This window comes from Pogona vitticeps, chromosome 4, assembly GCF_051106095.1.
Source record: "Pogona vitticeps strain Pit_001003342236 chromosome 4, PviZW2.1, whole genome shotgun sequence".
NCBI classification, from domain to species: domain Eukaryota; kingdom Metazoa; phylum Chordata; class Lepidosauria; order Squamata; family Agamidae; genus Pogona; species Pogona vitticeps.
In genome coordinates, this window is record NC_135786.1 from 204,317,468 (window position 1) to 204,344,699 (window position 27,232).

Sequence of the window (27,232 nt, forward strand, 5' to 3'; positions counted from 1 at the left end):
GTGCCTATAGACCCTATGATGGAGGTGTGGTGTGTCCCCCTCACCCCATTCCGGTGCTAGGGAGCTCGTGGGCGGTGCGTTATAGTTATGCCTGAATTTCCATGTTGGTAGCAATGGTTTTGTGGTAAATAATATGTGCCTCGAGTCAGTTCCAACATATGGCGACCTCTTCTCTGGCTTCTCCAGGTAGAGAATTCTCAGAAGTGGTTTACCGTTTCCCTTCTTCCAAGCTTGCCCAAGGCCTCACCGGCTGGCTGTATTCACAGGAGGCACGATGGGGAATCGAACTCCTAACTTCTGGCTCCGCAGCCAGATACCGAACGCACGGAGCTATCCAGCCAGCTGCCGGTTTTGTGGCACTTCCTAGTAATAAACGAACCCATTTATTGGCACAGCTGTTAATGGGGCAAAGGCTCGGTTCCTCTTTTACAATGTAAAGGGCTTGGCAGGTAACTGACTCTAGGCCGAGGAAAAAGAGGCCACGGTAGCGCCACAGTCCCTCGTGGCTCCTCAGCTGTTGTGAAGAACGCAAGCACAAACGAGCTCCAGCTAGACGAGGATGTTCAATCAGACCAGACGGAGCCCATTCCTATTCGGTGACTCAATAGAAAAAAGATAAATGGCGTTACTTTCTGTCTTCAGCTAGTTGTTTCGAGCCTCCCCGGTTTAGAGGCTGACTCGCAAAGTATCCAATGTGATCGGGATTCCACTTCTGCAGCTCATAGGCGGCATATAGGGAGGCCGAAATATTTGGCTTCTGGGTTTCTTTTAATGTCTATTTTAATTCTATGATATGGATGGCCCCACATGGCTAAAGTACATACTGTACACCTAAGTGTTGATGTGAAACCGCGCCGGTCTCTTTGCGGGAGTTTGCCTTCATTTGAATGGTTACCGAGCCACCCTTAATAGAGCAAGCGGTGTCATCTCCCATTGAACTCAACAGGGCGTTTCAGTCCAGGCTTAGCTCCGTCCCGCCGAAACTTGCGCTGGACGTTTGCTCGGTCTGGCCCCCCCCCCGTGCCCCTCACGTGGGGGTCTCAAGAAGAACAGCAACGGCTACAGCGAGAATTTGTTCAGACGTGTTGCTGAGTTCAATGGAATTTACAGCGCAACCCTACTCAGGTGCAAGCCTCTTAAATTCTGGCTTTAATCAACAGGATTGCATTATTTTCCTTACAAACTGGACTTACCTTGCGCTTGTAAACCACCATCCCGTTTATTGGATAACGGAAGGTAGCTGCTCGCACTGTTAAACGCTCGCCAACTTTGGTTGAGGAAAAGGGGATTGCCGTATATTTGGGGGTTTTGTTTTCTTTTTTTGCTGATCTTCCGCCTGGGATCGACACAATCCCGTGCACGGTTTACTCAGAAACCCAGCTAAACTCCGTGGGTGTTTATTAACTTCTGAGCAAACATACATAGGATCGCGCTTCCAGTTGACTTCAGTCTGTCTGAAGACTGCCATTCTGCATCTATCTATGCACATCTATTGGGGAGCCAGGTGGGGCAACGCAACTAACTCCTTATAATTACGGAAACCATCCAGACCGAACATTACTTGGTTTACAGACTTGGCAAGAAATCTCAGTGAACTAAACTGAGACTCACTTCCAGGTAAATAGGCACAGCTGGGAGCCACGAGGGCCCGTAGAAATGCCAGCATCCTGTGAAGATGCCCTTTCCCTCCCTTCCACCCCCCCCCCAATGGTTACACAGTAGGTCTGCGATCCTTTGGAAGTAACTTCTTTGCACAAAGCAGAGCTTTAAACGAGATCGGGTGGGAAAAACAGCATCGCGCTTGCCTAGGATTTGAAGTCCCTGGCTCATGAGAACAGCTGGCAGCTCACCGGTGGCAGAGAGCATTGTCCTCTGCACAAGCTCAGAAGCACTCTTTCGCTTCGTAGCCCAGCGCTAAGCTCCACCCATCTGGACAGGAATCTACGGGGGGGGGGCGGTGGGGGCGGTGGAGGTATTGGTGTCGATCCACAGCCAGGGGAAAAAATTTAGGGCGCCAGCATGCGGTGAGAGTAGGTAGAAGTCGCCTCCGGCGCCAGCGGCAGCAGCTTTCAGTTTTCCTTGCGGCGCTTGGTTACTGTTTAACATCCCCACCCACGTTTCAGTTTGTTCAGTAAATCGATCTCATGCCGCTGGGGCTCCGGTTCTCTTTGCCCCGTCGCCATTGAGCTGAGTTAACCTATCCACCCACCCCACCCCACCCCACCCCTCTGCCCGTCCGCCCGTTCAGGGCCCAGGCTGGGCAAGGGGAAGCCAGGGACCGCAGGAGAAGCCTCGGGAGGGGTTGGGAGGTGGCGGCAGCGGCGTGGAGATGCCGGGCAACTGGCCGCGGAGGAGAGTCTGACCCGCCGCAGGGCCGAGGAGCGTCTCGACCCGCCGGCAGGTAAGTGGTTTCCTTTCCGGGCCGGCGCCCTCTCGGCGAGACCGAGCTCCCCCCTCAGCCACCCACCCAGCGGCGGGGGTGTCACCGTCGCGCGCCGCCCTTCCGCCCCCCCCCCCCCAGGCGGTCGGGCCAGCGTTGAGGCGGCGGCTTCTCTGGCTTGGAGGAGCGCCGCCGGTCGCCAGCCAGCCAGCCAGCCACGCCAAGCTTGTGCCAATGTTGGAAAAGCAGAGGGAAAGAAAAAGCAATGGCTTCCGGGATGGCGATCACGTGCCTGCCTGGCGGGTCGTGGGTCGTGAGGTGGAGAAAGTTACCTCTATTTTGGATATCGGTTGGTTCTCTCACGCCAGGAGTCCTAAACAAAACAAAACAAAACCAAACCCAAAACACTTTTCTTAGTTCCCTCTCTGATATGATTAACCTCATCCTCACCTGGTTGGAAGAGCTTCATAGGATGCCTGTTTCGTTACTTTCCTTTTGCCTTAAAAGAAGCTTGATTCCTTTTTCATCCCCCCCCCGCTCCCCAACACCCCCCCTACAGATGCTCATTGGAAAAGACAGTGATGCTGGGGAAAAGTAGAGAGCACCAGGAAAAGAGGAAGACCCAGTCAGAGATGGTGTGACTCAATAAAAGGAAGCCACAGCATTGAGAATGCAAGACCTGATTAGGGCTGTTAATAATAGGCCACACAACAACAACTCAGGTCGCCATAAATGAAAAGCAATTGGACAGTACAAAACAGCAAAAATCTTCAGGTCTGTCTTAGCTCTGTTTGCCCACCCAGTTATATTTAAGTAATTGTCAACTTATATATGATCCTGATTTGTTTTTAAAGTTGCAGAAGGGAAGAGTCAACAAGTGCGAGAGCCTTCCCTTCCACATATCAGGAGGAGCACTTTCGTTTATTCCCCTTCTGGTGTGTGGGGCAGAGAGGAGGTTTCTGGCATTTCTGTCTAGAAACACTGGGCTTCTTGGTGATTCTGTGTGAATAGTTAACAAGGGGGTGTGGTTTGAAAAAACATCTTCCTTCTTCATCTCAGGTAAAAAACACTGGGAGGCAAACTATATGGATAGTTTTCCAAAGATAGTTTCAAAGTTCTGGCAGTCCAGAAATTTCATACGGGTAGGTTGATTTACACCTCTGCATAACTCCAATATTGGGGCAAATCATCAACAAAATGTAGCCATATGTCCTACAAGATTAAAACATTCAAAATTTCTGTTGTTCAGTCATGTCCTCTTCCAGTGCACATCATTGCACTACCTTCTTGCTTGTGTTTCCATTTTACTTTTCTAACTTCAGAACTAGCCAATGAGGAAAATATGAATTTTCTGGTATAAGTTTCTTTCCTTCCATAATGTGATTTCCTCAGAAACATTAGTGAGCCCTGGCAAGTAGACTTCAGGCTGATTCATCATCAATTGACCAATTATGAAACAAAGCATACAGGAAATGTGACATAAGAAAGTGAAGGAAGGTATGTGCTATGACAAATGTTTTTCACCGCTTATAAGAGCACCACTTCTAAGTCCATGCTAAGTGTGTTGTCTAGTTTGCAGAACACTTTTGTGTTATTTAACAATTTACATTTAATGTCTCCAGCTAGATGTTCTTGGACTTCAACTCCCAGAAATCCTGGCCAGCAGAGGTGGTGCTGAAGGCTTCTGGGAGCTGTAGGCTAAGAACATCTGGAGGGCCACAGTTTGAGACCCCTGCAAGCATTTTGATACTTTCTTGTTTTTAAGTGCTACCAGTTTGGTGCCAGCCATGACAACTCAAGTTTTATTATCCACTTTCACTACCAGAGTTTTATTGCTAGATCAGTAATGGCCGCTGACCATTGTGGTTGCTGGGACTAACTAACTAATTGTGTGCAGAACCAGACATGGCAAATAAACCAGGATAGTGTCAGGGCAAAAAATGGATATTTCTACATGCACAGAAATAGGTCTGTTTGTGTGTGTATATGTATCTCTCTGTGTGTGAATGCACACACTCAAGCAGAAAGGATCTCTCTCATCCCCTTTGACAGGCCTTCAAATAGACAACAGTTTCCCAAACTCAGCTTTGGAGGGAAGTAGACACCTTGCCCCCAAATTAACAAGATTGCAGCAGCTCCTTCCCTCTGTGCCTGGTTTCAAGGCTGGGCAGCTGATTTATTAATGTATTTTCATCCTTTTATTTTCTCTGTCCCACCTCCAGAGCTGTAATTAGGCTAATTTGTAATTAGGCTATATTTGTAATTAGGCTAATTTGATCCAGTGTGTTGAAATGAAGAGGGTGCCAAATTTTGCTGCTGGAAGAATGCAAACCCACCTATTGGTACAGTATTTGCCACTGGAAAGACATGAATCTGCTTTCTCAGAGCCCATATACTGCTTCACCCCCCTCCTTTCTTGGCAGAAGAAAATGTAAGCCAAGGAAGAAACAATTAGGCCATCATACACTCAAATGCAGGCTCTCCTCCCTTCTGCTTTCTTCATATCTTAGCATCATAGAATCATAGCATTATGAACTTGGAAGGGGCCTACAAGGCCATCAAGTCCAACCCCTTTCTCAAGGCAGAAATCCAAATCAAAGGAGATCTGACAGAGGGTTGTCCAATTTTCTCTTGGACACCTCCAGTGTTCGCTCAGCATTTCCTGAGGTACTTGCTTCCATTGCCACACTGCTCTAACAATTAAGAATCCTGATATTCAGCCTATATCTGGCTTCCTGTAGCTTGAGCCCATTATAACATGCCCTGCACGCTGGGATGACTGAGAACAGAGTCTGCCCTTCCTCTGTATGAGTACCTTTCAGATGTTTGAAAAGTGCTATTATACTGTATCTCCCCTTAGTCTTCTTTTCTTAAGGCTAAACATGCCCATTTCTTTCAGTCTTTCCTCATCTCGCTCGGTTTCCATGGTCCACCTTCAATGACCCTCATTTATCTACCAGGGCAGCAAAGCCTCAGTGGTCAAAATGGCTAGTTATAGTTCTGGTGCTACACATCCAGAAAGTGGGGCTCAAGGGAGGATAGTGCAGGGTGTGTGTGTGTGTGAGTTCCATCTTTGACTAGGAAGTAAGCAAATGTGGGTGATCTGTGGAGAGTCTGAGTCTGGGGTGAAATGCTTCATTTGCTTTAAAGGACTGGCTTCCTTTGCCAGATTATTTGTGTTCACCTCTCTTTTTCTACTTATTTTGAGGTAACTGAACTTTAGGGATGAGGGGCAGTGTCTGTCCATGTATAACACCCACCATTTGAAATACTGTAATGCCCTCTTTTGTTCACAGTTAGAAGCACAGAGCCCAAGAATTAACAGGTGATGGATATGTGGAATGTAGCCTCCATCATCAAGGTAGTCAAAGCAGTGTACATGGCTTCTCTCCTCACCTTCTGTCTTCACCTGTGAGGTGGGTTAGGCTGAAAAGAACTTGCGCATGTCAGTATGGTTTGGTGACAGCAGAAAGCAATGGAGCTTAAAGCTGACAGGCTTGCTTTGCTATATGTCTCTGAAGGTCTGGCAAGCATCCTGAGAGACCAAACCAAGGGTGGGCCTTCCAGACATTGCTCCTGGGCAACTCCCATGATCCCTGTTTGCCATGTTGACTGTAGCTTCAGGGAGCTGAAGTCCAGCATGTCCGAAGGACCGAAGGCTTTCCCTGCTCGCTCAAGACCAAGCATTTGAAGATACATGTGCTTTACAAGGTAGAGGTCATGGGTTCAATTGTGGCATCTCCAGTCAAAAAGGATCAGGCAGCTGACAATGAAGAGACCTCTGATTGAGACCTGGGATAGCCACTGCCAGTCTGAATAGACAGTGTCCAGCAATTTGGACTAATAGGCTGAGCTGCGACAAGGTAGCTTCCTAAGATCCTAGCGGTGTTGCACTTTCTGGTCTTCCTGGTCCAGAGGCTTCTAACTCTCCCTCTTGTACTGTTGTTTCTTCTTTACTCTTGCTGGAGACCCTTTGTAGTAATTTGAAAAACTTGTTCAGGGATACAGGTATAGGGTGACCCAAATGTGCTCTCTCAGGAAAGACAGTTCTGTAGCTGAAAGCCTGTCAAAGGACCATTGCCTTTTTTGCAGGGTGAACCATTTCAAGAACTGCCCCGTCCAAGTCTGACTGATAGATGTGTTGTCCTGTGTTGTGATTCCACAGTCAGCAGCAAGCATACAAGTAACCTGATACAATCATACCCACTGGAATGAGATGATTTGGGGGATATGGGAGGTAATTCTGCCATATTTAAAAGGGCTTCCAAGAATGTCACCATGTTAAAGGGGGTCCTTTTGCCCTCCTCAAATGCCCCTCCTTTTGTCATTTTTGTTAAAAAATTGTGCCCACTTGATTGTATGGTGGTTTTTTCCCCCAAGAAAGACAAAGAGGCTTTTTAAAGAAAAATAATCTGGCATGGGTGCAGTGCTGGCCTAGGGGCAATCTCTGGAGTTTATTCGTCCTGTTCTAAATGGAGAATTCATAAAATTACCAAAACGTGTATTATTCTAACAGTTCTATAACATTTCACATGTGTACATGTGAGTGGGTGTTTGTGTGTGTGTGTGTGTTTGGACTTGAGAGGTCCCTTATGGGATGCTATAACTTACATAGCTTGTGCCTGAATCTAGCACTATCCGGATCTACCAGTGTCCGACACAGGCCGTGCCTAAGCACATTGTTTAATGCAGGGCTCCACTGGGTTAAATGCAGTAAGCAATGGTGGGGCTTCTAATCAAACATAAGTCAAAGCAAATAGTTGTTTCCAGGATCAGTGGGAGTTATTTTGAATTGCATGTGTTTAGAAGTCAGATGCAAGTCTAACTTATATGAGAAGAAAACCTCACATTCCTCAATTTTAGGTAGTGAGGTGGCTGGAATCTGAAGCCCACAATGTCTTAGAAATAAATATTGCCACCCAGGTGCCATACATAGTGACTCAGAAGTGAGTCCCATAAGTATTTGCCATGTCCCCACCTCACTGGGAAAGTCTGGACTGGGTTATAGCCTTAAAGACTGATTTTGCATGGCAACCAGCACACAAGAGAAGAAAAAAACAACATACCATGAAATATTCAGCTGCGCCAGGTATGGGGAAAGTATTGTGAGCATTTTATTGATCATCTCATTCTCTTTTTCTCTTCCTTTTCCTTTTCTTCTTCTTTTCTTCTTCTAATTTTTTTGATGTGTATAAAGGGAGCTAAGGTGAAAACTGCTTAAAATGCTCTTTTGTATCCAGCTCCATACTTCCCATAATTCCTCTGTCGCTGAAGCTTTGAGGAAAAGGAAAAACCAGTTTAAAATGCTGTTTTCATTGCCCGGCACTCAATTCCCTGTCTCTTTCTTTCTGTCTCACAGATGCATGGCAGCTCTGCCTGAGGCACACCTCATACACATTAAAAAAATCAGGTGTAGGACAAGATCCCAATGCAGTTATCTTGTTCCAAACACTGCCTTTCATTTTAGTGGCTCACACAGTTGAAGCAGAGAAATGCCACCCACTCTTCTTCTTTCCTCCAATCCTCCGCAAGTTTGATCGACATCACAACAACCTAGAATAAATCCCGTTCCTGTTTAACTCTGAGGGGATATAGAGGAGCTTTCCATCTGGTTAAATGTTTTGTTTATTTTTTGAGGCCACAACAAGCGGGTCATGCTTTTCCTTGTGGATTCCAGCTGGGTACCCTTCAGTTTTGTTGGGCTATAAATCCTTCCATTCTTGACCAGTGGCCCGGCTGGTTGGGGATAATGGGATTTGTTGCCCAACACACCTGAAGAAGTTCCAGGTTAGGAGTCTTGTTTTAGGCAATGTGTAAGGAGTAAGGGAAATGCTAGAGAAAGGAAATGTGGAATGCTAAGTTTTGTCAACAGAAGCATTGCACTCCAAATTCTGGAAGTTGGGAACTGCTGGATAGCTGAATGGTTTAGGCATCTGGCTGTGGAGCGAGAGGTTGGGAGTTCAGTTCCTCACTGTGCCTCCTTGGCAGGAGCTGGACTTGATGATCTGTAGAGTCCTTTCCAAATCTGCAGTTCTAAGACTATAGATTATACAAGATTATAGATTATAGATGTTAGTTCTTCCATTCCACTCTGACATGTCTTCTTCATTGGGAAACAGCATGCGTTCATTTCTGAGTTCAAGAAGGATATTGACAATTTGGAAGAAAATGCACAAGTTAAAAGGATAGTAAAAAGTAGATCTTAAATGTGGGGGAGGGGAGTAACAGCTGTGTCACCTTTTAAAAATAAGAGTATAGTGATGTGTCTAACTGTGCAATCCAGCAACACATTTAATCAGATATATGTTCCGTTGATTTTTTCTTACAGCTTAATTTCAGATCTGTGGGTGCTGGACTGTAACCTAGATGTGTGGTGTGATTCTGTGTACAATTACTCAGAAGTAAATCCCATTGGGTTCACTGGGACCTACTCTCAAGGAAGTGTGTATAGGACTGGACCCTCGGGTAGGAATCATGAAGACCTTATTTGAATCTGTCCTCTGCTGTGAACTCACAAGATGGTCTTAGGCAAACTGTTCAATCGCAGCCTCCACACTTCTATCTGCAAAGTTAACCCTGGCTTACTTTTCAACATTGTTGTAAGGAATAAAACTAGATGAGACTATATGACAGTTTCGAGCACCTTGAAGTGTTCAGGTGTCCAATATTATCTCAAGAACCAGCCAAAAGTCCAAGTTTAAAATGTTACTATAAAAGCCTAATTAGTTGAGATTTTAATTAGGGAACCAAAATTAATCTACTTTATTTCAGATTAACATGTTAGTTCACCACATTAAACAGTAAGTTAAATATTGAGTTTTAATTAATTATAAAATGTTAACAGAAAATGGCATGTTACCATAGTTGACATTGCTCCCCCTGGTGGCATTGTATTGTTTACTCTTTTAATGAGAAGAATATATACTTATTTTCAAGCCTCCCAATTACCAAACAAACTAACTAAAATCTTTACGTGATACCTAATTCTAAAATGTAGCAAATTAATCAGTGGTATTTCACTTGCATATTCTACTCACATAAATATCCTATATGAATACAAACCCCCCTATTAATTTAGGAACATAGGTACTAAATATAAAGAATAACTTTTAATACATACATACATACATACATACATACATACATACATACATACATACATACATACATACATACATACATACATACATACATACATACATACATACATACATACATATCATCTATCTATCTATCTATCTATCTATCTATCTATCTATCTATCTATCTATCTATCTATCTATCTATCTATCTATCTATCTATCTATCTATCTATCTATCTATCTATCTATCTATCTATCTATCTATCTATCTATCTATCTATCTATCTATCTATCTATCTATCTATCTATCATCTGTGTCTTTCTGTCTAACTGTGTGTGCATATGTATGTATGTATGCATGCATGCACGCACACACACAAACACACCAGTACATTGGTTTGGAAAAGGAAAAATGGTTAGAGCAGTCAACTAGTTTTGTACTACTTTTATTCTGCTAGAATTTGGCAATACATATTTGAGTGGCAATGATCTGTATGTCAACAATATCTATTATATTCTTCAACATGTATAGAAAGAGTCTTTGGATTTCTTGTCAATTTATGCCATATAAGGTAATATATTGCCCATAACAGCCAACCCCATTTCTTTAAATTTGTATACACCCAGACACCACTTGTTCTTGTGGTGTTGAATGAGGAAACTGGGCCAAAGGCCTTATTACTGCCACCTGCAGACCACATATAGTAAAGCACCTTGCATACTATGCTTAATTCTGTTTATGGTTATTTCCATCTACCCATCCAAATAACTGTTGATCAGCAAGTCAGGAACTGAGAAATACATGTTAAGATGTGTGATGATATGTGTAAACATCCCTGTTAAAAATACTGAGTCTTGTGAAAATACTTTCAGCTGTCAGCCAGCATATTGGTTGGAATAGGCAGGGTAATGTAGTTTCTAAAGAAAGTAAAAACAACTTTCAGCTCAGGGAAATACAAAGCTTCTTCTGTATTGTAGGCTATTATAGTGATGGTAAATTCAAAAGTGAGAAGAGATATAAAGTAGCATAATTTACATTGCAGCCTTATAGTTGTCAACATCATGGTGATTATTAGAGCCAGGAAAGTTACTTTTAAAAATAGTTAAAGATCACAGTTCAGAGGGATATTGTTACCATTACAGTTATACTTCATAAAAGTAACTTGTTACTTTTGTGTTATCCACAAGTTACTAAAGTTGTTACTTCTAGTAAGTTTCAAAAACACATCAGAATGCTGCAAGATGCTGGCTTCTGGTGTACACCTAAGTAATGAGGTGGTATACCCCATAACTATAGAAGTGTTTAAATTGCAAAAGGATTGAAATTATTAGAACTGTGAAGAATTCTGTTTTTGGACTGCAACTCCTACAATTTCTTAGGAGCTATAGCTGTCTGGAGAATTCTGGGAACAGTAGTTCAAAAAACATGTATCTGCACACCTCTGGAAATTATTACTTATAATCTGAAATCCTGTTGGTTATTATAGTATTTTGCAACTTGGGTAAGACCATTGAATCATTGGTGGTTTGGTGGTTCAACTCTTCGGTAATTTCCATTGAATCATTGGGCCTCATTCTGATTTACTGTGCTTACCAACAGGATTTCTGCCATTATGTTATGGTCCTAATGTTGTTATTACAGGCCTGAATTAATCTCAAGTAACTTGTAACCAGTTACTTCCAAGCTCTGGCATCTAAAAATATTTTTACAAGCTAATTAGAGATGATTACTTGTAAATAAACTTCATTTAGTGAAGTGGGACTTAGGTCTGGGAGGTCAACAAAGCTCTTGGCCACATAACAACAATGAGAAAATAGGGTTCAGGAAGATGTGAGGTTTGCTTCATGATTTCCTGGGTTCTTGATCTTCCCACTTTAACTTTTTCCGTAGTGTTAATGGTAATTTTGTTTATGATTACATAAACAGTTATTAAGCTGTGATGATGGATTTTCCTTCTGTGCCTGGTTTAACTGAACCAACCAACTGTACAAAAACCTTCTCTTGCATTTCAAGTAAGTTGAAAAGCTGGCAAAGAGATTCCTTATTATGGTGACACTAAGCATGAAATGTAAGCAGAGTCGCATATCCTGTATCTTTTATATGGAACCAGTTCTTGCTGCTGCCTGATTTATTGTTTTGATGGCTGCATTATTCCAGCACTTATGCAGAACCCAATAGGAGGTAAGGAATGCTATTCTTTTGATGATAGATGCAACTTATCATAAAGGTGAATGTCATAATGTCTTTTATGAGGCTACATTCTTCCAGAAAATTGTCTTGGTAACACAATATGCTGTAACTTTATGCAAAAGAACACACATTTCCGCTCACCATACTTGCGCTGCATGTTCTGTTAAAATGAAGGTGGAAATGTGATGCATGCTAAATGGCAGTAAGTTTTATTCTCCTTTTCAGGACTTAATTCTGAATAAATATCCATTGGGTTGAGCTGTGACTGTTTAATCATTGTAAGGTGCAGCAGTAATAGCATGACTGAAGTAATTGACAGGAAGGCTGAATCAAAAACAAAAATTGTGCTAAATTTTGGGACACTTTGGAGGTATTTTAAATGCAATTCAACAGCTGTGATTGAATCAGGGTTTTCGCTCTACATTCCCCATTTTTTAAAAGTTAAATTCAGGTTGGAATAACACATATAATGTCAAAGCTGAAATCTATCAAACTGGAAGAATGGAGCTACATTTTCAAACCTTTTCCAATTGTCAATTTAAGTTAATTGAAAGCGAAAGGTCTCAGATTCAGGATTGGGCCATTTAAACACAAGCGTGCTGCTTTCATTTTGTAGAAGGGCAATCTCCCTCCACACACGTATTTTTAAAAGGTTCATTCATAATTCTCCCTTCACACTTCTATTGGAAATGACAGAATTCATTATTTTTGAGCTTCAAACTATTTTCCTCCAACTTGGGTGATGAATTGTATGAGATTTACTTCACAACATGACATGGCAGCCCTTGAGATTTTAAAATACTGTGGGCTAGTTCCCTGCCCTTTCTAACTCCTCAGGAGTGGAAGGAACTTCAGACCAAAGTCTGTGGCCGCTGCTCTTTAAGTAAGAGGGAAAGACTCTTCTGTTGTAATGCTTGCAACAGAAATTAGGGCCTAATATTAGGGCCTGGTGCTTGAACAATCAGCTGTCATGGGGAGACAGAATTCTATATTCCAAGTCTGGATCCTTTTTCCCCGCCTTCCCCAACCCTTATCAATCAGACGCCATCCCCTTCTTCTGTTTACTGCTTATGCACATATATAATAAGTGGGAAAGACTTCTTTGTGATGTAGTCAAAAGCTTCACAGTTTTTTCTGCCAGTCATAAAATTATATGTGCTGGGTAGGGTAAGCATGATGTTTATCCTAATTAGATAGTCTTGTTTAAATTGATGGTCCTTACATAGTGGCAACTTTAGTTAGGACTAATATTGAGGTAAAGCTAAAGGTAAAGGTTCTCCTTGACATTTAGTCCAGTCATGTCCAACTCTAGGGCACGGTGCTCATCGCCCTCTCTAAGCAGTAGAGCCAACATTTGTCTGTAGACAGTTTCTGTGGTCATGTGGCCAGCATGACTAGACATGGAACGCCATTACCTTCCCACCGTGGTGGTACCTATTTATCTACTCACATTTACATGCTTTCGAACTGCTAGGTTGGCAGGAGCTGGGACAAGCGATGGGAGCTCACTCCATCGCGTGGATTCAATCTTACGACTGCTGGTCTTCTGACCTTGCAGCACAGAGGCTTCTGCAGTTTAACCCACAGTGCCACCATGTCCCCCTTATTGAGGTAAAGGATACCTATTGTGGTGTAGTGGATAGAATGATGGAGAAGGAAGTCTGGGTTTGAACCTCCTCTCAGGTTTTACCACTTCTACTGTGTAAATGGCAAAACCACTTCTTAAATATCTCACTCACCTTGAAAACTCCATTAGGGTCACTATAAGGCCATTCTGACTTGAAGACACACAACAATAATAAAGCAACAACAACATTGATCTAAGCCCTAACATAGGACAAAACCCTATTGATTATTTATGATTGAGGCACAATGAGGAATATAAGTGATGACTGGTTAACTAGCAGCAATTTGCCGCTGCAGTTTACACCATTACAGTTACACCAGCCTAAATAGCCAATAGGGTTTTGGCCAGCATCATGTATTTTGTTCTTTAGAGTACTGTAATAATAATCATGTGCTGCCAAGTAAATTCTGATTTACGGTGGTCCTTTTTCAATGTTTTCCAGGTAGAGGATACAGAGAATTGGTATACCCTTCCCTTCTTCTGGGGCCACCCTAGGATTGTGCAGCTTCTCCAAGGCTATTTGCAGGAGGCTTGAACTCCCAACATATGGCTCCACAGTCAGAAACCTAAACCACTGAACTATCCATCTTAGATTATTAAATTATAATAAGGTTTATAGAGCCACAGTGTACTGGAAAGTGTTGGACTAGCATTTAGGAGACTAGGGTTCAAATTCCACTTAGTCCTGGAAATTCACTGGGTTCTAGCAATGGTAAACCAATCCTTGGTCATCAGACATATTTTGTTAACATTATTAAGGTTCAATGTAAGTCAAAACGTGTTGAAAAAAATCCATGTAATGTATACATCTTTCGTGTTTAAAATGTTGTGGTTTTTGTCATAGTGTTAAGACCATGGTAAATGTTGACAGTGCTGGAACACAACAGTATGTATGAGCACAATCTGGATCTGTTTACACTATGCTATATGCTGGCTTCATATATACATTGAGTGCAACACAAAGAGACTAAGCACTTAATTTTTTCTAACTGACATGGAAGGTGGAGTGCTCTTTCACCTCCAGTGTCTAATATACAGGTTTGGCTGTAGTCTGGCCATCTATCCCTAATTTTTTGCCTATGGCTGTTGTTGTTCTAACCAGCTAGCAAATGGTCACACATTTTTTTTCGTAGACAGTTTTTCTGACCCTGGCTGCTCTGATGCACTGTCTCTGAATGTTTGGTACTAAGCATAGAAAAAATATTGGTAAATTTCTTGTTCTACTTGACTTAAGTTTTCTCTACATGGCCATAAGACTCCCTGAGCAGGAATTTCAAAATGCCTTTGGATTCCTTGCCTCTGGCTGAGAGCAAGACAAAGAGCTTTCCCTTGCTTAAAACTGTGAAGTACTGCATGGGTTGCTTGCTTCTTTCTTGAGAATCAGCCTGCTCTTCTGTCCTTGCTGTGGAGGTTTGCAGTGCTTCAAAGGAAAAGTGTACCATAAACATTTTGTACTAATTACATTGATTTTGAGAAAAATTTAAAAATCATTGTCTTTCTCTTGGCAGGAAATGAGATTGAATTTATAGAAGTGTGCACCTTGTGCATTTTGCACCAGATTACAAAACACAGCCAATGAAAGCTTTCAGTCATATCAATCTTTCAGAACATAGCTTGAGAAACAACTAGTGTGTTTTCTAAGATATTGGATTTTGGACTTGATCTAAACTAGAAACCTTCTAAGCGCATTTAAAGACTTCAGGGAGTGGAATGAAAAAAAAGAAAGAAAGAAAAAGAAAAAGAAAAAGAAAAGAAAAGAAAAGAAAAGAAAAGAAAAGAAAAGAAAAGAAAAGAAAAGAAAAAAGAAAACTCAGGGATCTACAGGAAATTGGCTTCTTAACCTATATGTCTAGATAGAAAACTGGATTCCTGAGAAAGTTAAAAAAATGCTGCAGTTACGCACTACACTTTTTAACATGTTGAAAAGGGTATGACTGAGCGTTGTCCTTTTTGTTCAGATAAATTTATTTTGTCCCACTGCTACTAGCTATGGTCAAAAAGGTCTTTTAGGGCCTTGAAGCAATACAAATCCCTGAAAAATAATGTGCTTGTTAGAAACAATAATCATAGAGCATAGAACTGTAGAGATATGAGGGACTCCAAGAGTCATGGAGTCCAACTTTCTTCTGATGCAGAAATCCACCAGTAAAGCAGCTTTGAGAGATCTGCCATCCTTGATATAAAAGCCTCAGGTGAAGCAGAGGTCCACCATTTTCTGAAGGAATCCATTCCACTGCTGAACAGTTCTTACTACTAAGAAGCTCTTCCTAATGTTTAGTCTCTGTCTCCATTCTTGTAATTAGAATCTCTTCATGTTCTCTCCTCTATAACTGCCGAAAGAAGGCTTGCTCCTTTGTCCACATGAGGGACCTTCAGATATTTGAAAAAGAGTATCGAATTACCCCACAGTCTTTGTATTTGGGTCTATACTTAACTCTGTAATCACCACCATTTAAGGCAGTGGTTTCCAATGTTTTTGATATCTCTTAATTTTTTAAAAAAATGCTCATGCCTCCTTGTTCTTTTCCATTATCCCATCCACTTTTAACAAAATTCTGAATCCATTAAGTTAAAAAAAAAAACCACAAACACTTAGGAAAAAAAATCATCTACTTTAATTTCATGACATTTGAAAATAAAAAATTGTTTAAACTGATGCAACTTTTGTTGTTATGAAAACCTCAGAGTCTCATGCCTCACACACCCCTTGGAAAACAGCATTGAAACTGGCTAAATATACCCACCTCCCTCAACAGCAGTGATGGCATAGATACCCATACTAACACTACTCCCCTTTGGGGAGGGGGATACCATCTACCCCAATCTCTAAGGGTCATCCTGACAGGTAGGTAGGTAGGTAGGTAGGTAGGTAGGTAGGTAGGTAGGTAGGTAGGTAGGTAGGTAGGCAGGCAGGCAGGCAGGCAGGCAGGCAGGCAGGCAGGCAGGCAGGCAGGCAGGCAGTCTGGTGTACCTATATAAACACTAGAAAGAAAGGAAGAAAGCTATACATGTACACAGAAACATATTTAAAGACCTGAAGTCACTAGCTGGTATTATCCTTGTTAGCAAGATTTGTTTTTAATTCTGCTTAACAAGAAGGCAGAAATCCTGTTAAAAATGTGTGCAATGTCTTTATTAAATCATGCCAAAGACAAAAAGCCTGCATCTTGATTTGGTGGTTGAATCTGTCAAATTTTGTTCCTTTTCGCAGAGGCTTTGATGCAATGGAGGCAATGAATAAAAGTGAGGTGTGTGTTGTGGCTATTTTAAAAACTTGACTGGAGATCCACAAGTGGAACTCAAGTTTATGCTAAGCTGTTCTTTTGTTTGGGATTACAGGACTCTTGACTATTCTTCTTGGATACTAGTAATCAGTAGCTAACAGCAAAAAAGTGAAATTGACTAGGCTGTGTAGTTGCACCCACCCACAAAGCTGATAATGACTGAAAAGTGAAACTAGGTAGAATCCAGAGTGAAATGGCTAAAGTATATATAAGAATATACATGGGCCTTTTCAAATCGTCATGTTTTTCAGTGCACAAATATTCTCTCAGTTCTCCAGAGGCAGTTTGTTGCCCACCACTGGTGGAAATGCTCTTAACTCAAAAGAGAGGGACTTCTGTAGGAGATCCTGCAAATACAGCCTCAGTACATGTGAAGGTGAACATGCAGAAGACATTTCCTCAGTATCTGCACCTGAATGCATATAAGGCCTTACAGGGAAGCAAAAGCACATCTGAATATGCACTTCGAACTGAAATATACTGAAATTATTTCAGTCCTGGTGAGATGTATGTTCATTGGGGATGTGCAGAGGCCCCTCAACCTACTCTGTGCTTGAATGAACACAAATGATGTTGCGGAAATCGGGTAGAATTCTATTTTTGCTATACAGCAGAAATACAGAGATCTACAGAGGAACACAGCTTCAAATTGCCCCAAATCCAACTCTTTCTCATTTACTGACACTTAAATAACTCACATTTATAGGAGAAACATATTTTAAAAGTTTCTTTACTTACAGTTGTGAAATTACAAACTTGTATATACCTGTTTCTTTAGTGCATACAACAAACCAAACAGATCAAGAAGGGCAACAAACAACTGCCACCAATAGGTGCAAGAGAGGGATAGAACACTCAGCAGAGAGGCATGGCTCTCTTTGAATTTAAAGGAACAATTGGTTAATGCTGAATAGATAGGCAATCACCCCATCCCAGAAAAAAGTCCCTCCCAGTCACTCAAACTACAGACAGCATGCAAATTTGTAAATAAAATTCCAACAAATCAAGGCTAATTTGTCCTGTATCCTTTAGGTAACACTCTGACATGTTCCTTGTCCAGATATATGGCAATCCTTATGTCTTTCCAATTTTCTGTGAAGACTCCATTGAGGTAATGCAAATGTCAAGGCCAGGTAAAAGTTGAATAATGCAGGCAGCAGTGTCAATCTCCAGAACAGGACATTCTGTTTTATTTTTATTTCCTCATTTTTTTCCAACCACCATAACAAAGTCCCAATTAGATTTCTAAGGCAGCTACTAGGAAGGGAATGAATGATCGGCTTTAAAAGGGCAATGGAACAGTCATTTTTGAGGCCTGGCTTTTCCTAGCTTCCTGTTCAGAAAGAAGCTCCCAGCTAGCACTGGGGCAGGAATGGGACGTTTGGGCAGAGCTAGGCCTAGCTAGACCTCAAAGCCTTACAATTTAGGCCTTTCTCCTTGGTGAGCCACATTCTACCTGTCTGTCAGGTGGAATGTTTGACATGGAGACTTATGGGATTTCTGGTTCAAAAATCCCAAAATCCCATCCCTGTTCAGTACCCAATTCTTAAATGATTTGTGTAACTGCATTTGGTTGAGTGTGCTTACAGAGTACCAATAACTCCTGATAAAAACAGATACCCAATTTTGGAAGCTCTGTAAGTATATTTATCCAAACATGATTCCAGATATCAACCCTAATCTTTGGGCTTGCTATGTGTGTTATGGGGTGCATGACACTAGCAAGAGTTGGATTTGCATTGGAAAAGTTTCTTTTGCTTTTGAACGACAACTCCAAAGATTCCCAATTGCTAAATCTTTTAGTGCTGACTGGCCATGTTGGCAGAGAAATTCTAGATGGCATATTCCAAAACAGGGAGTTTTCTAAGCTCAGATTGTAATTAATGTTACTGTGCAGTATTTGCACTGAAGATTCCAAGGAGATGCTTTCAAGGCATTATGTGCCGAAATTCAGCACCAAATAAAACACAAGTGCAAAAAAAGAAGTCTGTATTACAAATTTCCCTAGTAGATTCCACCAGTTTCCAGTTTTTCAGACAAGCCCATCATCTCTAAGCTCTCCAGAATGAGTTCTTTTCAGGTTTGTTTCCTTCATGAAGTTGTCCCTTCATCCCTGACTAGCCTAGAAGTATTCTTTCCGGATTTTCTAATTTGTCTGAAGAATGAGCTTATGTGTCATATATTTGAAAGTAAGATTATCCTTTGCTGGATGGAAGTCTGATGTGTGAGATGAGATTGTCAGTGGCCTATCTCCCCCACTGACGAGAAGCATTTAATTCTGTTATTGGGATATGACATTCTAGATCACTGTTGAAAATCGATAAGCTGCTAAAGGTCAGCCTTACAGCTTGACCTAAATCCATTTAGAGCCACTTTATATACCTCATTAGTAATGTAATTTAAGGGTAAAATGCCTTACCCACATACTGTTATACAGTGTCATTAGTATGTTTATTTTTATTTTTCCCGTCACACAGCATCTTGATAACTGTGCATGTGCCTGCTGGTCTCTAGATACTTACATTTACAGAATAAATAGATCAGAGGTTTTCACATTGTGGTCCAGAAAGCTTTTCCTGGTGGTTTGCAAACAACTGATGGATGACTTGATGGTATATCTTCTTCCTTATTTACAGAGGCTAAATTGTATTAGTAGAAACTAAAAACCCATTTAAATATTCCCCCTCCCCATATTATCCATATGAGTAATTGCTGTAATTTCAAAATGATGTTATGCACTTTTGGGCATGAGACGTGAGCTAGTGCAGGAATGCCTGTAGAGGAAATAATTCATGGTACAGCCTGTTATAACACAGGAACATCTTTACAAACACGGAACATTTGAAATACAGCATAGTATTTGACAGCAGATTTAGTGCAAAGCTTCTAGTGCTGTTATTGAGAATCGTGCTAAGAGTACTCTCCTGAGGAAATACTAGTAATTGGTGCTCATCACTTTCTGCATACAGTATGTCCTGCCCCCTGCCCCGAATGAAATACCACACAGATATGTTGGGTAAAAAGTCACAACTTATATTTACATGAAAAAGGGACCAGTGAGAATTTGAACAATAGTTCAATGAATGTTGTATGTCATCAAGTTGTTTCAAGATATTGTGACTCCAATAAGGTTTTCAAGATTCAAGAGACATTCCAGGAGTGGTTGACTCTTGGCAAGCCCTAGTGAGTTCCATGGTCAAGTAGGGATTTGAACCCAGGTTTTGTGACTCCTAATCTGGCACTCCTTCTAGTAGACCACAGTACAATGAATATTTGTATCTAAACTTGCACATAGAACTCCCAATAATGTCCCATTGTCTCCCTTCAACCTCCAGCCACCTCAACTTGCTCACCAGGGTAGCCTTTTCTCTCCCTCTGACTTATGCCATACATTACGGAAAAGGCATGTATTCTGCTATTTGAGTGTTTCCCCTCCTGGCTCACAATCCCTTCACAATTAGCCAAGGGAAGCATTCACCTCCAGTCCTAAAACAGAGGCAAACAAATGTGCAAAATGCAAAGTGAGGGAGGCTCATATTAGGACAATCAAATGTTTTTGGTCCAAGGGGAGGGGGCTGCTTCTAATGAAATACTAGTTGCATCCTCTGCTTTTGGTCCCACTTTTAACCAAGACTAACTTAACCTAGCAAAGTTATGCTGTGCACTGTTGCTGATTGGACTCGGGCCAATCAAAGCAAATGCTCCAAGAAACCTGTTTGAGGTAACCAACCAGTCAGCCTCCTGCTCTTACACAGGAGTGCCTGTAAGTCACATCCAGGGGGATAAAAGAGTATATGGTGACAAAGCTAGCTTAAATGCTCCTTCTCTGTCAAGACGGAGCATCCCCATCTGTCTCCATTGCAGCCATGAATGGGGAAGGATAAATCTGATCGTAGGTTGTCTTTCTTCTCTTTTCTTTTACTGTAAGGGGCTTCATAACCTTATGAGAGACAGAGGCAGGTAAGATCTGGTCATTGGAAGGCCTTGGCTTTGTTTACCAAAGTAAGCATAGAGGAGTGCTTAATATGCCGCAGAAGAAAACTCCTTACTGGCCTGCAGACCTCAAAGACATTCCAAGAAGATATGCCTGAGTTAGACCAAGGTGGGAGGGAGGGTGTTGCTTAAATAACCCTTTAAAAAATATAAAAAAATCAAAAGAAATCTAAGACGCAAGTACTTATTTATATATATTTTTTGAAGGGAAAAGAAGAACGGTTTGTATATTTCAGTTCCTCCCATGCTGCCTACAGCTCTGTGCTGTGCCAATAACTGGCACCAACAATCCATAGTGTTTCTTGGAAGATCTTATTTTGTTTAATCCCTTTGTTGTTAACTCTGCAGCAGCAGAAATGGCTGTATGCTCCTGAAGCTCAGGTCTGCTGATAAATCAAAACAAATTTGCAGAACCTGTGAGAATGGGAGTCACAAGATTGGTTGTGGTCCACTTTCTCATTTGTGCTTTTCTTCCTTTCTTTCCTCCCCCCACCACCCTTTCTTTTCATTTTGTTTGAGATTGAATTTTAGAAAGAGCTTTGTTCCAGACAGTAGCTTATGGCAGTGGGTTGCAGAGATGAGATTCTGTTGAATCATAGAACTAATACACAAACAGAAAATATGTGAAAATTGAAATGACAAGGTAGAATAGTTTGGCTGTTGAGGTAGATAAAATAACTGGGTTTTCAGGGACGTGTGTGTGTGTGAGTGGATGTGGGTGTGTGGGGGTGTTTATGTGTTTTAACTGAACAGGATTTAGTTTGAAACATATTCATTGTCAGCATGCTTCTGTTATAAGTGTTTTCTAAAATAATAATAAAAATCTTCCCCCTTTTTAATTCTAAGAGAAAATAATACTGCTGCTTCTCTAGTGAATTGTGTACCAGAAAACAATTGCAGATAACTGACAATATCAGTACATGTAATCTCTATTTGCATTTCATGTTTATGTGACTTCTTCACCATACTGTCTCCCAGTCCTGAGGTAATGAATTCTAGTTCCTGTGCCTGCTCAGGATGTTTGGAAGATTCTAGAGCTAGGGGGAAAAAGGTCAATTAGTTCCCCCCCCACAGGGTATGAGCTCCGCCTCCTCAACCTTCCTTTCAGTTTCCTCTTTTCCGCCGTTCGCGTAGGATGTTAGGAAACTAGAGCGCTAAGGAAAGTGATTTTAGCCTTGCTAAATCTATCTTTTACATTTTCTCCTATATTATTATTTATATTATTCTACTTGTTTTCTGATGATAGAACCTCCAGCTTATCCCTTTTCACGTTCTATCGTTTCCCCCTTTCCCTCAACATTTATTTATTTATTTTATTTATTTATTTGATTTTTACCCCGCCCCTCTAGACCATGTCTACTCCACATAAACATTCCCCCCCCTTTTCTTTGCCTTTTTGTTTTATGGCCCTTGTAAATTAATTCAGGCCTGCAAATAAATTCAGAAAAATCCCACCTAGTACCATCACAACTTGTGAGTTATATAGGCCTGCAAATAAATTCAGAAAAATCCCACTTAGTACCATCACATCTTGTGGAGCACAAGATAGGAGCACAACTGGATGCCCATTAGGCGAAAGCATTCCTACCACCCAACCGAATAGCAAAAATCCATCCGGCAGTACACCACTTCCGATCTCGCGGTACCGTTACCGCTCTCAAAGTTCAGCACTTCCTGGGCCTTATGGCTTCCACAGCGTTGGTGGTTCCCTATGCCAGGTTCAAACTCCGTTCACTTCAATCCTGGTTCCTGTCACAATTCGATCCCACAATGGACACCCCTCTAAAAAAGCTCCTAGTACCACCACAGGTGGCAAATCAACTCGCGTGGTGGGCCTGCCTCCACAACTTGTTGGTCGGCAGACCGTTCTGGCCACCTCCTCTGTCAATCCAGGTGATGACAGATGGCAGCCCCTCTGGTTGGGGAGCCCACTGCCAGGAACTTCAGATACATGAACTATGGTCGAAGGGCGAAAGAATGCTCCACATAAACCAACTGGAAATGTTGGCCATAAATTTCAGGCTTCCCTGCCCAGAATTGCAGGGAAATCAGTACAGCTCGTGACCGACAATACCACAATCATGTACTACATAAACAGACAAGGAGGAACCCAATCATGTCCTCTTCTTTGCCTCACCATACAGTTTTGGGAGTGGTGTCGTACCCACTGTATTGCCCCTCAGGCTATACATATTTCATCAGTGGAGAACTACTTGGCAGACCGCCTAAGCAGGCTACCCACCAGTGCGCACGAGTGGGCCCTCAACGACACTGTTTTCCAGAACATCTGCTGCAGATGGGGTCAGCCAACAATAGATCTCTTTGCCTCCCATATCAATGGCAAGTGCCCCAAGTACTGCTCAAGGGCGGGCATGGACATGGCATCTCTCGGGGGATGCATTCATGATACCGTGGTCCAGAGAACTCACTTAGCTTTTTCCTCCAATACCGATGTTGCTCAAGACAATAACCAGAACCAGGATCATCCAATACCAAACAGACGCGAATCTCATCACCCCATGGTGGCCATGACAACCGTGGTTGTGGTGGAGTTGAGAGTGTGTAATCATGGACTTGGCTTCCCTATGGGCTGCATACATTCTGCAGGCTACACAATTCCTGCTGTCTCCTTTAGAAATAATTAGGCTAGAAACAAACAGTCTGAGCTAAATTTAAAATCATCATTTTTTTTAACCCTGAGCTTCCTTGGGTTGAAGAACTATCAACCTTTGCAGGACCTTGCTTTAAAAGAAGTTTAAATTAAAGAAAAGTGTTAGGCAGTCTGATGATGGATCACCCTTATTCTTCTTGGGTCTTTGAAATAATTTTTTGCCTGGAAACAATGATATTGGTCTCATGTTGGAGTTTTGTTCACAACCTCACATGCTGCCTGTGGTTTGAGTGACTGGCAGAGACTTTTTGGGCCTACCTATCCAGCACTAACCAATTATTTCTTCTAGCCTTTGAATTCAAAGAAGGTCCTGCCTCTCTGCTGAGTGTTCTTTCCCTCTCTTTAGTCAGTTGGTTGCAGTTGTTTATTGCTGTTGATCTCTTCAGTTGGTTGTTAAGTATATATGCAGTAAAGAAAGCAGCATACTCAAGTCTGCAATTTCAAGCAACTGCAAGTAAAGAAATTTTTTTATTCTTTCTCCTACAAATGTCTCAGAGTGAGTCATTGAAACTTTAAGTGACAGTTAATTAGAAAGGGATGGACTCTGGAGAACTTGTAGCTATTCTCCTCTGTGAATTTCTATACTTCTGTAGTTCTGCTTAGCAAAAAAAGAGGATTTTTACTAGACATTCAAAACTCTGCAACAATGTTTTGAACACTTCTCTGAAAATGGGACTTGTCAAAGTACCAAGTGTATTAATATTCTCATTTACCTTCAGATCTATCCTGTGGGCTATGTTTGACTGAGTGATAATGATATGCTTTCCTAGCCTGCTTACAGTCAGCTGGCAATTTTTATGGCTCAGCAGGGATTTCAACCCTACGCATAAGAGAGGTTTTGTTTCTATGGTTTTCTTTTATCTTTTTTTCTTTTTGTTTCTGTGATTGTTTTTCTCTGCAATCTGAATTTTCCAGTCATTCATGAGGTTATTCACGGTTGTACTTACATAACGAGCTTTTATTGCTCTTTATTCTTGAGTCAGAGCTTTTCTGTCTTTGAACAATCTCATCACAATATTGTTCCCATTCCATGATGGAGTAAGGGATGTGTACATCTAAAATTATACAACGTATTATATACATAATATATCCTATGTCTGTAGTATGATGGGGAATATGACTAAAAGCAGTATGAGTTTGCATTTGTGATTTGTGATGGCTTTCCAAAATATATTTCATGCAAAAGTTTCTATAGGTATCGTGAGATCCCTGTCAGTTCTTGGTTACTCTGCCAAGTCATTAAAAAAATGCCCCGAAACTCTAGTCCGAGTCGGGTCACCTGTATGACCTAAGTCCTACTTGACAGCAAGTCCCGTGATTTGAGGCCCCATCTCTGTGGGTTATAAAGATGGCCTCAGAGGTTAAGATGTTCGCTGTGAAGCCTCTTCCAGTGCTTTTGCTTAGCAGTGGCACAATGAAGCAGGCAGGATGAGGGCTAGAATGCAAAGCTAGAGAAGTTGATGAATATTTGACTAAACTCACCCTAGACTGTTGCCTTCTTCAGCTTGTTAAAAAGCTCTCGCATGCTTGCTGGGACTGATTTACTAAGCTCTTGGAGATAACATTGTTCCTGTCTGCAATGTTTCTAGGGTTGAACAAATTCTGAAGCTTCTCTTCATTGCCCCCTTCCTGGTTTTGCTGCCCTGTGTGCTTTTTTTTCCTCCTTGACTACATATTTTCCTTCCCACTTCCTCTTTGTTCTGCTTTAATCCCCCTCCCCATTCTCCTTTGTGTCTTATTTTTTACATTTCTTCTTCCCTTCTTCCATTTCCTTTTACACACAGTGTGGGTAAATGCAACTTGTGGGCTACATTCATGCAGCCCACGTGGCCATTTCTGTCCTTTCTAGCACCTTGGGCTTCTGTACCACCCCAACCCCACCCATTTTATTTAATTCTTTGCTGGAGGGATATTTTTTTTCAGAAAATTCTCTCGTACTTTCTAGGGGAAGGGCACAATTTTGACATGATCTGAGCACCCCCAGTATCCCTGGATCCACCCACTGAAGTTTTACCTGGTGCTCTAGTCCCATAATGGGACTGTGATTCAGACACTACATTGTTTACAATGAAATCAGCTTGGGCAGGATCATTGAAGGGATATAGCCTGTGACATGCTTGCCTGCCCCCTTCATGGGGGAGTGTTCATTTTACAGACCAGCAAGAAGATAATAGAGCTGATTATGGAGGTCTCTGTGGGTCTCCCCAGTTTCTTTCACTTCCTCATGATTATGGTGAGGAACCTGTCAATGCTTTCTTCATCACAGGAGTACTGCAAAACAAGAGAATGAAAGTTGTCCCACCTTGCATGTAGTTGCCCCATAATCTCTTAAGTCTCCATCTGTAAAATGGGAAACATGGAATGCCATTTTGCAGGATATATTTGGAGAGAGAAAAAGTGTGATGCTCTCCAAGAAAAGTATGACATAGAAATGAATAATACTCAATACTTGAAGATATCATCATTGTCATTGTCATCATCTGTGCTTGCTGCTCAAGCTTTCTGGATACTTAAGGCAAGTTACTGTACTTACATTGTTGCATGAGTTAATTAATGAATTTTGTTGTGAGTGAAAGTGTTGTTCATTCTGGCTGATTTACAGCATGATTGGGGCAATACGGGTAATGCTTAGGGAGCTACTTGACACTCTGTGTTTAGTGAAGGCATGTACAAAGCACATTGTTGTCAACATTCTTCTCCTTTTGAGTCATTTGTTTAAGGACATGATCTACCTTCTTCTTCTGTTTTTGAAGGTTCTGTGGGTCTCACTTCTTATCAGGCTGTGGGGCTTTCCAGTGTCAAGAAACCTTAGGTGGAGACTTCTCAGAATAGTGAGCTTATCAGTGTTTGCTTAGAACCTATTGCTCTGCATGCCATAAAAGTAGCTATATTGCCTAGTGTAGCCATAAACCCACCTAGCGTGCTTATAAACCTGCAGGAGAGACTTTTCCTCAAACAAGAATATAGCTTCCTTAGTAAAGCTAGAAGGCAAGAAACATTTGAAGTAACAGAGTTCCAGTCTTAAAATACTCCTGGTCCCTATTTAGATTAATTATGTATTGAATGTATAACCCTCCTTCCTGTGATACCTGAGGCAGTGAAGAATACCAAGATTCAGATAAAAGCAGAAGTGCAAATATAAAATAGCAACTGATTAAAAGCACAAGGAAAACATTTAATTGAAATAAAGTAGTAACACCCAAACAGTTTAAAAGCTCCTGATAGAAACCCAGTTTAAATGCCAAAAGCCTATCTGAATAAAAAAATTCTTTGTTTGCAAAGATTAGGATAAAAATGCAAGTTGCAACTATTATTTTATCATAAGGCTTTGAAATTTTGGTGAACTATTAGGACAAAAAACAACAACACAAAAACAAGAAAAGTAAAGGCAAAGGTCTGGCCAGATACAATGTTTTCTGAGGTTAAGTCGTTGGGCAGATACACAGAATAGCGCATTGGAGAGGTAACAAATAGTTATTGTTTCTCATCCTTGTTGAAACACAGTTTCAAAAAAATTGTCCAGCACTGGGAGATATTTCACTTCCAAATCAAAGTGCTTTTCTTATGTCAGAATCTGATTTACCTACAGCAGCTGCCATTTTTGTGCACTCCCCCCAACAAAACCTTGCACTTTGTGCAGAACTTTGCATTTTGCACAAAATATGATTTATTTTTTCATGACTTAATTTTAATGTACAATACACATTTCCCCCCACAAACACCACTCCACTGAATCTGTTGACAATGAAGTAAGAAACTCTTGTCATTTTGCCCAGAGAATGTTTTTAATTTTTTTTCATTCTTACCTTAATTTTCTTTGATGAAGAAGATTTACACCCTTAGAGCCTACTTTGACACCATGTTTTCCTGTGGTTCTAAACAGAAATCTGCAACACGATGGTAGTCTTGTAAGTCCGGGCAATGTTACATCTATATTGGCTTTAGGGAGTTAGTGCTACTCCCAGTGAGACTTATTTAAATGGATATTTTGGTATCTCCTGTTA

General features: G+C 41.4%; 1 protein-coding gene across 2 annotated transcripts in view; it reads left to right on the top strand.

Annotated features, from left to right (window-relative positions):
- The first annotated feature begins 2,198 nt into the window (after positions 1-2,198).
- Positions 2,199-27,232, top strand: part of HNF4G (hepatocyte nuclear factor 4 gamma) — a 98,831-nt gene continuing 73,797 nt past the window's right edge. Inside the window, exons 1-2 of one of the 2 annotated variants that reach the window (XM_072999050.2) lie at positions 2,199-2,401; positions 2,940-3,154. The gene's annotated coding sequence lies outside the window, so the exon portion shown is untranslated. The remainder of the gene's footprint in view (positions 2,402-2,939; positions 3,155-27,232) is intronic. The other variant, XM_072999049.2, reaches the window with a different exon arrangement.